The sequence below is a fragment of the Phaenicophaeus curvirostris genome, chromosome 3, assembly GCF_032191515.1.
Source record: "Phaenicophaeus curvirostris isolate KB17595 chromosome 3, BPBGC_Pcur_1.0, whole genome shotgun sequence".
NCBI lineage: Eukaryota > Metazoa > Chordata > Aves > Cuculiformes > Cuculidae > Phaenicophaeus > Phaenicophaeus curvirostris.
In genome coordinates, this window is record NC_091394.1 from 83482994 (window position 1) to 83499939 (window position 16946).

Consider the following 16946-nt stretch of genomic DNA (forward strand, 5'->3'; position numbering starts at 1 on the left):
AACAGCAGTGAAATCTCCCAGATAGACACTAATTAAAAAAGATAATCAGTGTAATACTTGCCTGTGAAATTATGCAAGTAAGCCAAGCAAGTATGTTTTTATACCATATTAATGCTTCTACATCAGTCGTTCTGCTAACTTGATTTTCTAGTTTAGTCTTTACTAGTGTTGCACTGGAGAAATAGAGTTTCTGATAGATTTAAAGAATAAACAATTACTTTTATACTGAGCACAATAAACTAGTAAGGATGTTATCACTCAATTCTGCTTTGTTTTTAGAGTATCCTGCATTCCTCAACTTCTTTGGCTGTTCTGATTTGAGTATTTCATGACCAAAATCTTAAAAAGACACAGCTTTTGTCTGTTTGGTATTGCAGGATGGATACTGAGAGCAAGTTTCATATAAAAACACCCTTTCCTTAGCTTTTACCACCTTGTGAAGTGCCTCATACTGACTATTCTATGCAGCAAAATATCTGAAGATGGGTCTTACAAGAGGACAAATAATGGCCAAGGTTACTGTACAACTGAGATACTATTTTAGTTCAATGCTCTCCAAAAACATTAACTGGCTATTTAAGAAAGTGAAAAAGTTAAAGATGAAATTTTTAACAGTGTAGCTGTGTTTACAAAGAAGAAGGATTTTGTAAATAATTGGTACCAATATATTGTGACAACTGGGAATTACTTATGCAGAATGTTCTTCAGCATTGGAAGAAAGACTTTGCTGAAATGCAATAGCATATTAAACGTTTAGCAAGAGATTAGCTGTGAAATAAGGACAGGGATTGGCTTCTAATTATCTAGAGATTTCATTGTTGGTGACTGTCCTTCATAAACACTACAGGGGAAACAGAAAAACATTGAAGTTATGTCCAAGGTTCTGAATTATCTGTCACATTGACATATTTCAGAGTTAATGCTTGAAAGTAGCTGGAGTTACACTAGCATTAACAGAAAGTTGCTTCCTAATACACAATTTAAATAAATAGAAAGTGATTTTAAATGCAATTGTTTATTGAGAATAGCTTACTGAAGAGATACAACAGTGAACAGTAATGTCTGCTGCTACTCCAATTGTGCTTTACTTCACAGTTTTGTCTCTTGCAGGAGTTTGTTTTACATCCTGAAGCCTGTTTCTTTGATTTTTTTTGTTGCTTTTGAGGAGGGGTAAAACATTTCTCAGAGGCAGGTGTGTCCCAAAATCTCTTAGAAGTACAACCCCCTGCCAGTCCTGCAGGCAAGCACCAATCCAGCAGCAGCCGACTACATACTCTCTCCAGGAATTAGAGAAAAAAAATATCAGCTTTGTATCTAGGTGCCTAAGTCAGAGACAGGAAAAAAAGAATGCAAATACTGTAGACATGTAAATATTGAAGTTATTTTTTTTCTTTTAGAAGGCAGATAATACAGACGGTACATGCACATTTATTACCCTATTTGCTCTCTTGATTGTGTCTCTTGTATGATTTTGGAAGGGTGAAGTAGGTCTTAGGTTATGAGTTCAGCTCTTAGCAGTAGATTTGAGAAAATAAAGCTGTAAATAAATTAGTGCAAGTTCAGACTAGTGCAATTTATTCCTATGCATTCATTTTTGCTGTTTTGGTACATGATGGTGTGCAGTATACTTTCCTGTGTGGAATGAGCTGTTGCGACTGCAGAGGAGCTCATGGTCATCATTATGGTTCAAAAGGGGAGCCTCTGCTAGAAACTGCTGTGGTCAATCTAATTTTGTATAATGCATGTGTTCTGGAGATTTCCCTTCACACACAGAAAGCATTCTCAGGAAGGGAATAGCCTACAGCCTGTAAAGGAATGAAAAGGAAAAGGAGTTTCATTTTGCAGTTTCAAACCACAAAAATAGTCATCAGAAACCTTAAGTGAGTTCCTTGCTGGATCATAGGTTTTGTGGCTGGGACTAGAATTGAATGTCCAATATCGGATAATCTAATCCTAAATTTCCAAAAAAATGCAGGAAATAATTCCAAATGATCTGTATTCATTAGAGCTACTGAGTACACACACAACACATATTTTTGTCGTAGTTTCTTACATCAGCTTTCATTCTGGCCCCGTGTTTAAGCTTTTACATGGTTTTAAATGGGTGCTGCAAAGTCAGATCTTTGAGAAGGACACATGACTGGCAGAGAATAAATATTTTACATGGAATAATTACCTATTGCCTGAAGTCCTTGGCATGCTATCCAGTAGGAAAAAAAAAGCATTTACAAAAATGCCAACCACACCTACAAAAGATAAGTACCATCACAAATCATACTCACTTATTCCAAGATTATCATTTGATAACTAGTCCAAATTGCTGTTGAGATAATAGCACCTCTTTTGATGTTACTGGCAAAGTGCAGGTAAAAATATTTCTGTGTTTGACTTCCACCATTAGTGCTAAGACTTTACAAAACCAAACAACAAAATGAGAGCCAAAGCTTAAGAGGAAGAATACTTTCTCATAGTAGAGTAAATTAGATACACTTCAAAATACTTTGGAAACAATTGCCACCTACTACAAACAGGCTATTAAGTGAAAAGTGTATAAATACGCAACTTATTTTCCTGAGTACACTTCGGAAACATTTGGTACAACCTATTTACTTTTAGCCTAACTTTCTTATGGGAGTTTGGAAATGTACTTGGAGCAAATATAATAGTTTCTCCTAACAATGAGAGAAGTCAAGTCCCTTTTGCTGGAACAGATACAAACCAACTGTATTGTTGCAACAGATTTGTCTCCCTGACACCTCAGGACCACTTCCATTCAAAGGCTGCCTTTATAACATCCCAGAAAACTTTAATCAATGTCGGGTTTACACCCGCATAGAACAGAATCTCTGGTTTATCAGTTTAAAACAATGGGTTCCTTTATGTAGGGAGATTGTGACTCACTGCCTTGTTTGTCCTAGCTAATGAGAACTAGCAGCACAGTCTGTAATGGATGTGCCATGGATATTACTGTGGGAACGTGCCTTCAGGAAGTGATCCAACTATCTTCAACTGTGTAGTCAAAGATGATTGTTATTAAAATAGTTTTGGAAACTCATGTACAAGATGTACTTGAATTGCACTGTGAATAAGTTAACGATTGTTCTAACTTATCATAGCTGTTCTTTATGTATGTTTAACATGAAGCTTGTTGGCATTTTAATGCTGTGTATGTGTGTGGGGAGAGGGGTGTGAGCAGACCTAGTCTGCTGACTCATCTTGATAGATGGATTAGGTTTTATCTTCACTGAATCAGAGAAACAGTGAGTGGCTGTCCAAAATAAAATAGCTTGAGGAAAAAGTTTCAACAACCAGCATCAGACCTTACCCTAAATGAGACCAAGAAAAGGCTCGGTTAAAGTGATTGGAAGTTTGCTCAAGATATCTGCCAGGGTTTGTTGCATCATAAATGAAAATTCAACAAAGTAGATTGAAATCTGTTAAAGACCCTTTATTGCGTTTTTGCTGTGTGGAAAACTGATAGGGAAAATTTATCTCCCGTTATTGATGACTGCTTACAATAAGTTAGCTGCTGTTTAGGAAGTATGGCTTTTCCTAGATGTGATAGAAAAGTCATCTTGCCTTGTCTTGGGGACACAGTGGTAAAGAAACTTCCCTTCTGACAGACTCAGGAACACCTGCAGGCACTCAAAGTTAGAGATAATAGTCCCTGTGACTGTGGAGAACTGGAAAAAGAATGAAGGAGTTAGGAATCTTTCGTTCTTCCTACTCTGTGGAGCATTCTGGCTGTCTGATAAATGGCTTGGAGAAGAAGACTGAGAACTAGTGTTGAGCAATGTTCACATGGTCCGTCAGAGAAAAGACAGGAGGAGCGTGTGACTTTCTGTTATCTTCCTAAGCAGGCTGGGATCCATCACAGATCATGTAGACTCAACCATTTTCCACAGGAGTACAGACCGTTCATTAAACCAGCTGGGAAGAGAGCAACTTGGTAAGGTCTTTGAACATTGCAGAGCTGTAAATGAAACTATTTATACAATGCAACAACGGCAATGGATTTGGACACCACCACCATTGTCATAATTTCTAATACATTTATTTTAAGAAAGGATGTGATCCTGACAGTATGCCTTACTGATTCATGCAAAGCAAGTAACCACTGAGTGGATACAGAAGCAGCATGTGCTTGTGTCAAAGTGAAGATGTTAATTTCAAATTATTTTGCATGATGAAGTTTTCCTGTAAAATCTCAGGACTGTGAAGTATTTAATAGAAAAAAAACATAAAAAAAGTTAAAAATTAGTAAATCTGCCTTTCAGTTATTCAGAATGCTGCTTGTCCCAGTCATGAACATTGTATAATGTCTGTATGTTCTCACTATAACTTTTCCATGTGTCAGAACATTTCTGTATGTCCTGTCAGTCACTATGGCTGATGGGGGCCAGACCTGAAATCTATCCCCCATATATACTCCTTCGCTAATGAGATAAGTTTTTAAGTGTGTCAGAGACTTAATCTTTAAGTCTCAGGTGAGGACCAATACATTGAAATGTAACTATCATCAAACAGATGGCAGTGGCTCTTAATGCAGAAGTTAAAAGATATAAATTATCAGAGATTCAGGAAAGTATTGATGTGCAAATGTTCTGCATGTTGTTGTTTGGAAAATGCAAAAAAAAGTTTGTGAAATGCAAAAAACTGTGAAAAAGTTTTCACAGAAATGCAATATATGTAAAGAAACAGAAGAATCACTGGAATCATCAGTGGAAAAATGAAGTTTTGCAATCAGAATAAGTGTTTGGATTCTGAAAATCAGAATCACTGACCACAGACACACATGTGTGTGCCCGCACAAAGTTTCTAATCAGCTTGAAAAACAAGCAGAATAAGCTCATAGTTTTCTGGCAGAGATCATGTAGACACTCTGTAGATACTCTGCTTTTATTACCCTCTCTTTATCCTTGGTAAGTAATGTATTATCCTGCCTGGAATTGTAAGGTGTGCTGAGGCACCCACCTTCTGCACCCATGTAGGGTGAGGAAAGCCAAAGTTTTGACATGTTTCTGGAAAGAAAAGCACATTTTTTAGCATTTGGAGAGTAAATAAGAAACTCTAGTATGATTGTCCATTTTGAAAAGTTGTTTTTTTTCCTGTGCATATTTCAAAACCCAATGCCATAGATCCATAGAGGCACATAGTCCTTGCATGGAGCCAGAGGTTCTTGGTTCTTAGACATGGAACAGATCATGTAATCAAAATTGTGTTTCGCATAATTATTGTCTAATGAAAGTTTAGATATCTAGAAATTAAATGTTCCTACATAATTTAAACTAGCCTTTGAGTTCCTCTGAGAATTTGATGTTATGATATATTTTACTAAACATTAGATATTTGCCCAAATGTTGCTGTGTGAGGGTGCCATTAACAAATGTTAATAAATACATAATGTTATAAATAATACATTAAAAATGTTAATAAATGTTAACAAATGTTTTGTACTTTTGCTCATGGTATAGTCTGCCTTTCCCAATGGTGGAGATTTTTTGGTAATGAAACACTTAATTGTTACCACCTTCTGACACCAAATCTCCACAATACTCTTCCTATGTGGTAGTGAGAAGGCATCCAGCTGAACTTACAGCCTCAGTCTATTTGCTGCTACCTTAGAAGCTTCTATGCAGTCATTTGCAATGCTTCTATATATATTTCACAGTGCTAACATAACTATGAATTTCATATAAAATTAAATATAAATTAAAATCATTCTCTTTCAGTTCAGCTGTCTTGTAAGAAGTACCAGAGCCCCTTGATTCAATAGCCTTGGTAAGTAAGATTGCCTAGAGCTCATGATCAAACTGCTTTAATTGCCTTTTTAAAGGTCATGTAAACATGTATGCTTAGTGAGTTAGATGCAAATTCAATTCCCTATTCATGAAGATTCCCAGTTAAGATCCCTACCTATTTGTCACGTGCAAGACTGCGTGTGACAACAGAATATTGACTTTTGAGCTGTGGTCAAAGACATGTTTAAACAAAGACAATAAATGCCCCCTGCACTGTAAAGAATATTGATACATGGTGTTGGAGCTACATTTTTTTCCAAATGCTGTTCATTGTGTGGGTTAATTAACTCACATTTTAACATGACTGTTCTATTATTTTGTTTGGTTTTACACCCTGCATTTTTATAGGGGTGGTATATGCAGAAGAGCAATGGATAGAGATTTAGGTACCAGTGCCTGGATTTCATTGAAGCTGTTACTGTAATTAAGCAGTGACTGAGTGTCCTTAACAATAAGTTGAGCTAAACCAGAAACATTGAAATAATGAATAACATTTTAAAAGACAACTCCATCAAAGACTGAACGAACCACACTGAACTATTTCAACAACTTTAGAGAAAATTTTATTTGTTCTGGCATTCAGGATCACCAATAAATAACAGCATCAGTTCTGGTCTTCATACTTCTACAAATAAAATTATTACATTCATTTCTTGTTGTTAGATCTTTCCTTGTAACCAATGAGTAATTCTCTGTGTATAATTCTTGTAACCTCTTCTTACTAAGAACTGTTGCCCTAGTCCACACCACAATGCTGTGCAGCACAGTACCTGTGCTTTTGACTGGGGCTGGAGCTGGAAAGAAGATGAAAAACAGCACAAACAGTGTGAGCATTCCCGAGATATCTACTTATAGTTTTCTGGAAACAATAGATCTGAAATAATCCTACAGTTCCATTATATGGAACTTGACAGTTGTGCCAGACCCAGAGTCTTAGGGCAGTAAGTCCCAGAAAGTCACCAGGTTTGTAGAACAATTTTGTAGACAGTGAAATCTCAACTTTTGTATTTATTTCTAGGGTTTTCAACTCCAGGGTGCACATTTTCAAGAGTTTTCAAAGACCAGGAGGACAAACACATGTTCTGAGTGTGTGAAAATCTCAGATGAAAACACAAACAAACAAAAAACAAAGCAACAAGTCACCCACTCTTCTTGCTGTGCTCAGTAAACCATCAGATACAAGAAATCTGTGGTATTTTCTAGGGCAGGCAATTCTTCAGAATTACTTTGATGTTCACCACAGGCAATACTTTGTCCAGGTGTATAACTATACAGACAACTCTTGTTGTGGGTAGATCCACAGTTCTTGCTGTGCCTCAAGTCTTCCCATATTAAATGAAGTTACGGCACTAGTAGAAAGGAAAAGAGAAATTCCTTGGTATGGTAAGGTTTGGTAAGTGTCACAACAGGTCAGAATTATGAGGAAAGGGTAGACAACAAAATACTTTGAGTGAAATTGGCAAACAAAGAACTGGCACACGTGTAGATTCATCATCCTTTTCATTAAAGCACTCCCTCAAGACTTTCCTGGTATGCTTACCAGAGATAAGTCATCCAGCTACCTAATCAGCTCAGGGTGAGATGAACATTCATCTGCAAGTTCGTGTACCTCTAGGTGTGGTAGGAATGTTTGGACTCAATGATCCAAGAGGTCTTTTCCAACCTTTTGATTCTATGATTCTGTGCTCATCTGCTGTTCTTGTCTCTTGCTGAGGGCTCCCTGCACTCTCATGACTTAGGTCAGAACACCACCTGAGTATCAGCCACGTATCTGCCTTGTGGTCCCACTGGGATCTTGATACCTACATTTCTTCCTTTCAGAAATAAACGAATGGCAATATTGGCCAGCACACTCCTCATAAAAATAAAGCTAACTAGTAACTGGAATAAAAGACTAAAGGGAATTAAACCAAACACTTAGTCTATCTGAATAGTTCATATCTTCTGCTAAAACAAAATATTTCAGACCTTGAAACCCTCATGTTTCTCACCTGAGAAATTCAAAAGAATTAGCCAAGAAGCTCTTTGGACAACTAGAGTTAATTTTCTTTATTGAATCTTAGGAAGGAAGTGATATTTCAAAGAATTGCTGACTTGCCAAAGTAATTGTAGTATTTAAAGAAAATGGAAATGATAGATCAGTTATCCTGATACTAATCTTAGGGGGAAAAACAGAAAGCCAGACAAATTCAGCGCTCCATCAACAGGGAATTACATGCTAAAAATAAAGCTATATCATTTAGCACAGTTTCACAGAAAGTAGTTCTTGTCATAATATCTTCTTTAGGGGTTTTTACAAGATTATAGGTCTGCTTGATAAAGGTATCTGTGTTTTTACAGTATAATTAAATTTCTCTAAGGCATTTGACGTGCTACACATGACACTGTGTTTTAAAATCCTGCATTACATGTAATTAATAGAGGACACATTACAAAGCTATTTGACTGATATCTCTCAAAATGTATGCATTAATGGAAAGGCATTAATTAACTGGACCATTGCTAACAAGGCACTGCAAAACCCTTCACCCTAAACAATTTTAAACCTTTCTTTAGAAACAATCTGAACCATGGCCGCAGTTTGCAGGTGACAAAAAGTTGATGTTGTGAAAAGTAATCAGGAGTTATCTTTTATGGAGAATGTTGAATCATCTGAGTAGGTGACTTGAATTGAGTGCAGGAGTTTGAACACACTCAAATGCCATGAACAGGGAACAAAAAGACGTTGTAGAGCAGAGTTGCTAGCTGATGTCCCCAGGCAAAAGGACCTGTGTCTCTTTGGATGCATAAAAACTCATCCCAAATTGATGAAGGAGAGAAAATTCATCTTTCACATTGGGCAAAGCGATATAAGGTTGTATGGATGTGAAGCTGGTCCCAGAGGAAGCCCTGAAGAAGAATAATGAATAGGGCTTGGGGTTTACTTGTAGCCTGTAGTAAGTTATAAGGGGCCAGAATGTCTCTGGGGAGAGGAGGTTGGAAAGGGATCAAGACAGGAAGGTGGCCACTGCTGAGATGCAGTTCCTGGTGTCAGACAACCCCTGTCCATCACCCGCAAGGCCATTCCTCATCCTGCAGGTGCCTGACTGTGACCACTCAGGAGAAGTCCATCCTTCTCCCTTCCTGCAGCTGCCCTCTGCTCATTGCCCCACAGCAGCTGGGGCAGATGAGAGGTCTGGCAGCCACTCTAAGGGCACAGCTGCCACTGCTTGGGCATTGGCCTCCCCCTCTCTGAAGACCTTATAGGGGAAACAAAAAAATGTAGGTCCTGTGATGAGAGATTGAATGGTAATCATGGTCATTTCTGGCTGCAGAGCTCATGAATCATTCCACACTGCCTGCCTGAGAGGTCCTCTTTGGTTAAAGGTCTAGAGTGGGGAAAAAAAGAAAGCAGCTGATTTACAATCTCTTAGCAAAACTCAAATACCTCTGTAAAGCCTGATAATCTTAGTCTGATTAATTTTGAGTTTCTTTTCCTGTGCAAGTGGGATTTGATGTTCCCCAGGAAAAAAAGGACTGGAATCAGTAAAAGCACATAGGAACATGTTACAAATCCTGTACAATACAATAGTTATTTACAACAGTCAGTACCTCCATGCTTAAGCTCTCCAAGATAGTGAAAGTCTTGAGAGCTTTCCATATGTATTTAGGTTAAGATTTTATATATCAGGAAGAATTTCAGGTTACAATATTCTTTTTAAATGATCAAGTATTCACCCAACAGCTAATATTGAAAGAAATATAAAAATTCAGACCCAAAATTCTTTACAGGAGATACAATTAGTGGTTAGACTGATTAGTTCATTGTTCCATGTTAAAGCAAATCCTCATCTTGTTAGTTTTCAAAATCTGAACTTCAGTATAACTGGTACCTTTATAATGGGCCAAATTAAGCTAAAATCCTTCATGCAAAGGGGCATAATGTTTGGATTTTTAAAATCCACATGAGACATGAATGTGCTGGTTAGATTCCAAGACTAATTAAAATTAAACAAAATCCAACAGACCTTTGATAATTACATCAAAAGTTATTATTCATTTGATGTGGACTGTCTATATTTCATTGTTACTCTCTTAAAAGGTTATTTATGTACAAAGAGTTAGAAAAGAGTATTAATATTTAAAAAATGGAAGTATAAGGGCAAACAGTGATTCAGTATATGTTTTCATTTATTGAATGTTTGCTTTATTCTGCTCAAAACCATCACTTGAGACAATATTTTTTGTGTAAAGAATGATCTACAAAGATTCTTAGTAAAATATTTTTCCAGTGGAACATGAAGTTTGTCTTGTTTACTGGAAGCTGGATTCAACAGCATTTGCTTAACAAGCCAGGCATTAAGAAGCCACATCAGTAATAGTTTTATTCCAAATTTGCTATTAGTTTACTAAGCACAGCTCATCCAGAGGAAAAAATCTGGTTTTGGAAAAGATCACACGCAGCAACCCAAACAATCTGAGATGGTATACTGAAAGTTGCCTGGAAATTCAGTGTATTTTATGCATCTAAGCGCAAAGCATTTTCTTCACAGCTGAGTATATGGAAAGCACAGCAGTATTATAAAAGGGAGAGATTACCAATGATGGCTAGACATGGAGAAAGTATGACCTCAGTTAGAACACTCTAGTATTTAGTTTTCCTTTCTAGAGAGAGATACGCAGTGTTTCATGATTTCAGTATGCAAGACAGTAAATTTTCTGGGTAGTTCTGCGAGAGTCCCCAAATAGACTGCAGGCTAGGAAAACTTAAAAGGAAGAAGAAAGGATATGAATAAAAATCACCTCTGCTAGAAAAATAAAAACCAGAGTGCAGCTACTTCTCATTTTCATCATGCAGATGTTGCTTGCATTTTAAAAGTATCCATGTTAAAAATGAAACCGAATAAAAAAAAAACAAAACCCAAAACCGCAACAATGCTATGAAGTCCAACATTTAGTCTCTAGGAAAACTTTAAAAGGCAGCTAGCTCTGTAGCCTGATTGCAGCCTCACAGTACAGAGCAAACAGAATCTTTGTCTCAAAATTTCTCACTATATATATGTGTAACGTGTAAATCTTCACTTAATCTTGGGTTCAGGGTCCCTTTCCTAATTTCTTATACATTTAGATATGTTACTATATTCATTTGGTTTATTTGTTTTTCATGGTACTCTTCAAAATAATTTTAGTTTATTCCACAGATATGAAGTAGACTATGATTGTTATGCTGCTGATTCGAAGTTGAATGATGGCATTGAAAGTTATGTCTGTTGGAAGACACAAAGACACAACTAATGTGCAAGTCATCTTAGTTTAATGTATTTCTAAAAAAGTAGTACATTTAATTTGCTTGCTAATAACTTAGTGTTTATAACAACTCAGTTCAGTACATGTCTCCCATCCATTCTGCTTGCAGTTATGTCCCCTGAGCCCACCTGCAAAAGGAATTAATGTTAGGGAATAAGGAATGCAAAATGACTGACTGACCATACCAGCAAAATTTGATGTATGCAACCAAACAACGCGGAAAAGCTCTGGGTATTTTGTATCTGCAGTCTGATGTCTACTCAGGCTAACAGAGCTGCATCAAACAAGTCTGGCTGTAGAAGCCTCAGCTCGCCCTGAGATTAACTCAAAAAAGTGAATTACTTTTTTTTGCTGCTGTAGAACTCTGCTTGATATATGAGCTTTTCAGTTACCTCTACATGATACACTGCAATGTAAACATACCCATGGTGTCAAAGACTGTAGTAGCACCTATCTTCTTGGGCAACCGTCTATTTTGTTTTTTTCAATCCCACACTGGTTTTGTTTTGACCACACACCTTGATCTTCTGCAAGGAGTAGGGGAAGAGGCCTATGAAGCTTTGTTTACAATAAACCTCTATTCATTATACCATTCTGACTGAGTTCCAGACTCAGACTTTCCTGTGTAGTGAGTGAGGTAAGGACATTGATGAGGGGGATAAAAGTATTGAATATATAGAGGTAATTAAATCCTGCATCATAATGCTTGTACAAAGGGCTGGTTGAGGCAAGAATTCAGGCTAATGTTACGTGTTATCTTCAAATGTAGTGACTTGGAGAAGTTATGTTTGTATATATAAACAAAGGCAAAGCCCGAAATGCCGAAGTATGGACAGTACTGAACTCCATAACTGGCAAGAGACAAAAAGGAAAGTTTGTGTCCTTGATAAGTGATTACTGGGAGCCATGGCAGGTTTCAGTGGGAGAAACCTATCAGAGAAATCCTCTTAGCTGCAGATTGCAAGATCTCTAAGGAGCTCTCTAGAGGTGGAGAAGGTCTATTAAAAGGAGCTTGCTTCCAGGCTGTGACAAATTTCTTGGCAAAAGCAAAAGGTGACTTTTCAGAGGTTTACAACCAGTTTGATAAGATTTTTAGAAGGATATTATTAAGCATCTCTTCAGCACTGAGGCTAAGCTTTTCTCAGCCAGCAGGTTTTTGAGCCAGACTTTGAAAGTGCCAGACCAGAACAGAGTAGCTGGTAGTTTACAATTTAATAATCAGCAAAACAATATAGCCTCTTAATCATCGCCCCAAAGATGGCTGGAGTTTTCCAGGAAAAAACTTCACAAGCATGCCAGACATCTGAAATGAAAAACTCCACCCTAAAAGCTACAAAGCTAGCTGAAAGCAAGTAGGTCATAATTAGAATGGCTGTCATTCAACACAGCAACATAAACTTATTAGAAAGTCAGTTCACATTAACCATATTTTATTTTTTTTTAGCAGAAGGCAACAGTTTCGATGACTATCTAGTCAGGACAATTTATCATATATGAACAGTAAATAACCAATATATCTCTGTGAGAGAAAAATTTTAAAAGTTAAATACCTCCTCTTAGAGTGGGCAGTAGCTATACAAGCCTGCATTTTCACTGGGCAAGGCCTTGTGTAGAAGGGTTCACAACTGTATTTTTTAAATCTAAATTTCACCTCTGCGAATAAAGGTTTATTGAAATGATGGTTTTCAAAAATCCAGAAGAACATTTCCTATCCTCTTAAACTGGGAAGTATTTAAAAAAATAACTACTGACAATAATGTTCATGCGAGTTCATGTACCTCATTTACTTGTCACTAAGTAAAGAGGACTGATAGAAAAAGAGGACTGATATTTTCCACCATAGATGGAAAATACAGTTCTCAATAAAACAGGAATGAGAACAGGTGTTAATGTCTCCCCTAAATATGTATATTTATCTTTAATATTAATGTGATTTCCGTTCAAGCATGATAAAAAGATCAACGTTAGAATTGTAAGGGTTAAATCTTGGCTTGACTTCCCTTCTTACGCTTACAAATGGCTGTGGACACAGTTTTGTAGAGTATGTTATTTGATAACACACAGACATTTAACTATCAGATTAACAGGTACATTAATGTATGTAGATGTTGACGTATCCACATTTGCACCCATAATTACTTACAGATGTGGACTATGGGCACAAAAATGGCCATATTTTAAATACTACTCTTTAAGTCTACAGCATATTCTTATTCTAAAGTAATTTTGGCATGATATTTTAAATACTCAGATTCCAGTTAGGTTTGTGGCCCTAAATCAGGCAGATGTTTTTTGAAATTTTACCTTGAGAGAACACTTGGGGCTGTTGCTTTTTGCATATACACAAAAAATTCCATCTTCCTTTTCAAATTGGCATGTTTCAGCCTTTGAGTTTTTAGCTACAGGAAGGTTATTTTGAGATACTTCTTTCTGTACTCAGTGTTTTTTTGTCTCTTACTTTGCACCCCTTGGAGCTCTTCAGCTTTTCTGTCTATCACAGAGTGTTCTACATGGTGCTCCTGTGACATGCAAAACAAGAACAACCAAACAAAAGCTGTCTGTGTACATGATCATAAATCAAGAAGTAGCTCATTTATTTCACTACACTGAGAAACCCAAGACTCAGGAAGCTAAAAATCCTCCAAATTCTGTCCTGCAAGTTAGCATCAAAGAAAAAGTCTATGGCAGAGCAGAGAAGACAAGAGTGATAATGGTGATACTGCTTACAAGATGTAATCCTTTCATGATGGTATTGGACCATATTAAACACTAAAACAATGGTGATTTTCTGGTCCTGTGCAGTGGCAAAGAGACATTCTCCAATTATAAATACATCTGCTTATTCATACAATAGCAGTTCATTCTATCTCTAATAGATCTCTAATTCTTGGCGAGTGAGTATAATTATCTCTCTTTAAGAGATGAGATGCCTAAAAGCCTTCATCACACCTCCAGCTTTCACTCCGGTGCTCACTTTACTAGAAATATCACCAGAAATCTCGAGAGTCCCTTATGGCTGCGAGGTAAGGTGATTTCTATTTACAGCTTCATGATAGAGTTTTTCAAGGTGATAAAAGTAGCACTGCAAAATTGCAGCAAAGGTTTGGGAGGGAAGAGTCAGGGTACACACCAGCCTGAATCCAAGCCTGCACTTTTGGCTCTACTGGCACTTTACATGAAGGTATCAACCTCTCAGAAGGTTGTCTATTCCTTCCCTTCAATGAGGTTGTGCTGGCTGTAAACTACCAAATGTCAGATGAAAGAAAAAAACTTCCAATGATAATTCCTAAGTGTGTCTCAGGCTGTCCAGCCTGATTTCTGCTCTGCATCTTTTAATCTCTTCTGCTTGTCTTATGACAACAAAATCAAATTGATTTGTACCTAATCTAACAGAGGCAGTTGGGACACTGATTAACTCAGGAAGCTGTTTTCCTAAAGCTGCACTGGAATGACACCAAATGACATGAGTGTCATTATTCATCTCTCTCCTTCCAGTCATCATCACAATGAAATGGCCAAGAGCCTGATCTTTTTGTGTAGTAAAGTATAAATATAGGGGCAATTTTGGCAATGAGTGAATATGGAATCATTATATGAGGAACTTTGGCATAATGCCAACCCTTACTATGAAAGACATCTCCAGGTCATAAGACTTTCTTCTACTGTGCAGGCTGGCAAGATCCTAGGGTTGCTGCAGAAGAAACACATCAAGGAATTAATCTCCAGTTTTTACCTGCCAATCAAAGTTAGGATAGTGTCCTTGAACAGCAAGTGAGTTTCCCTGCTGCAATACCTCTGTTAGGATCGGAATCAAAATAAGAAACTTCACTGAAGATCTGTGGTCTAAGAAGATACTAAAGCTCAATAGACTCCGGAACTGGCCTAACACAGTCACTAAAACCTTCTGTCTTTTGCACAGGGTCAGATTGCAGTCTTTGTGGCTCATTCAACCCAATAAATAGGAAAGAGAGGCATGAAAATACTAAAATAAAAACCAAAATGCTTAAACACTGAGCAGAAAGGTAAAAGAAAGACAAAACCAAAGTGCAATGTCAGATATTAGTCATATTGCTTACCACACCTTTGAAGCTGTTGAGATACTGTGGTGATACACATAAAAAAACCTCCGTAGAACAAGGATGGACATGTCCATGGAATTTTGGTGTTTCTACATTCAGCCTTCTCAACATGCCATGCACTTGGACTTTCCATCATTGCAATTAATTATTTCATTGGTATGTTATGAAGCTAATGAATGCTTACAGATAATTTTGTGTTCCATGGAGAGAGGGAGGATTTGGGGCTACATCTGTTAGAGATGAAATCAAATGCTATACAAATAAAAATATCAAAGGAGACCAATTATGAATGGAACATAGATATTCAAGGAGAATCAGTCTTCAAGGGAAAAAAATGAAAAATAAGGAAAATAGGAGCTCTAAATTCAGTGTGGGAAGTTAAAGAAATAAAGGAGAACAGTAATGAAATAACTTGTTTGGGTCAGGATATTTTTGTGGAGCGATGGTAAAATAAATCTGCTAGAATCAGAAAATAATATAAAAATCAGAACCTAGTTGAAAATATTTTTTATTAGACTCATTGTAGGAGTTAGGTTTTTGTACAAAAGCTGGTCATAGAGAAGGAAATTGAATTAAGTAAATAGGAACTGATTCCGTTTAAGATATACTGATAAAAAAGCAGATATACGGCCTAGCATTTACAATTCAAAAGGACAAGCTTTGATAACTGTTTGATAAAGTTCATTAAGATGAGAAACCCAAGGGATGTGTTTGTGGAAGAAGCATGGAATTTCAGTGCCATAAGTATTGAGTCTTACAGAATATAGTGCCTCAAACTACAGAAAATTTTGAAGCAACTCTCAAATGACCTGCAAGAATAACCGCTTCAAGAAGTCAGTTAGAAATAAGTAGAGGAGGCCAAAGAAAAGGTTTGAGCAGGAAAAAAGTTACGGATGAAGAAATGAAAGATGAAACTTAATTGTCAAAATAGAATCTCAGTTTGGCCTTGAAGAAGATATTGGACCATAGGGTATTTCCTTTTGAGCCATATAAATTGAAACAAAAAGACATAAGGAAAGAAGTAGGACAGCTTTGCAGTAAGAATAAAACAGAGATTAAAGATAATCTAGGTGTGGCCAAAAAATGAAACAAGCTTTGCCTCAGGTTTCAAAAAGGACAATTATATTGAATTGGGAGGAAAAGTAGAATGTTTAATGGCAGCTTTCATTTCCACACCCTTGTTATCTCAACTGCAATGGAAACAGAAGTCATGAGGCTTCGTGTACTCAAGTCACGGGGATTAGGTGGTCTCCCCTGCAGGATTTATAAGCAGTATTTTTAAACACACCCTTCGAGTCAAATTTGGTATGAGGGTAGAATACCAAATGCTGTGCCTACAGTTAAAAGAGGAGAAAGTAATCAGACATCTGTAAGCCTGTAACTCTGTATATTGCTCTAGGACAGATTTTGAAGGAAAAGATATTTAAAGACAATTTAATATGATGTAAAACAACAGGGATTTAATGAAATGTAGATCATCCTAGACAGATTTTTTAGACAAAGGAATTGTACTGGATTTCATATATCAAGACTTCAGGAAATGGTGTCAAATAAGAACTGTCATTTAAAATCAGAGAAAGGAATGAAGACTTGGTAAATTGAGCAGAAAACTGTCAGGCGATATTGGTAGAGGAGCTTGGAGATGAGTTACTAGGAGAGTTTTTCAGCACTCAGTCTTGAGACAAGTGATGATTATGTCTGATTTTTCAAGAGAATGAAATGATAATTTGCTTATACCTCTCAACTCTGTACTTTTATTAGTAAAGGACAAATAGGTTAT